The following is a 277-nucleotide window of genomic DNA, read 5'->3' on the forward strand; positions in this document are numbered from 1 at the left end:
CACACACACACACACACTCACACACACTCACACACACTCACACACACACACTCACACACACTCACACACACTCACACACACACACTCATGCTTCCCAAAATATGGGTTTCAATCTAAAACTACTTTTCTTTCACACATTTTTTCTTTACTATCTATCTTCGTGCCTCCTTTGCTATTCCGTCTATCTCAGCTTCCACTGGTCTGATGACAGAAAAGTTGGTTTCTAAGGTAACAACAGATAAGCAAGCATCAAGCTAGCAGAGATGAAGGGCATTGA

This window comes from Psammomys obesus, unplaced genomic scaffold (genome assembly GCF_907164565.1).
Source record: "Psammomys obesus unplaced genomic scaffold, mPsaObe1.curated_primary_1811, whole genome shotgun sequence".
Lineage (NCBI taxonomy): Eukaryota > Metazoa > Chordata > Mammalia > Rodentia > Muridae > Psammomys > Psammomys obesus.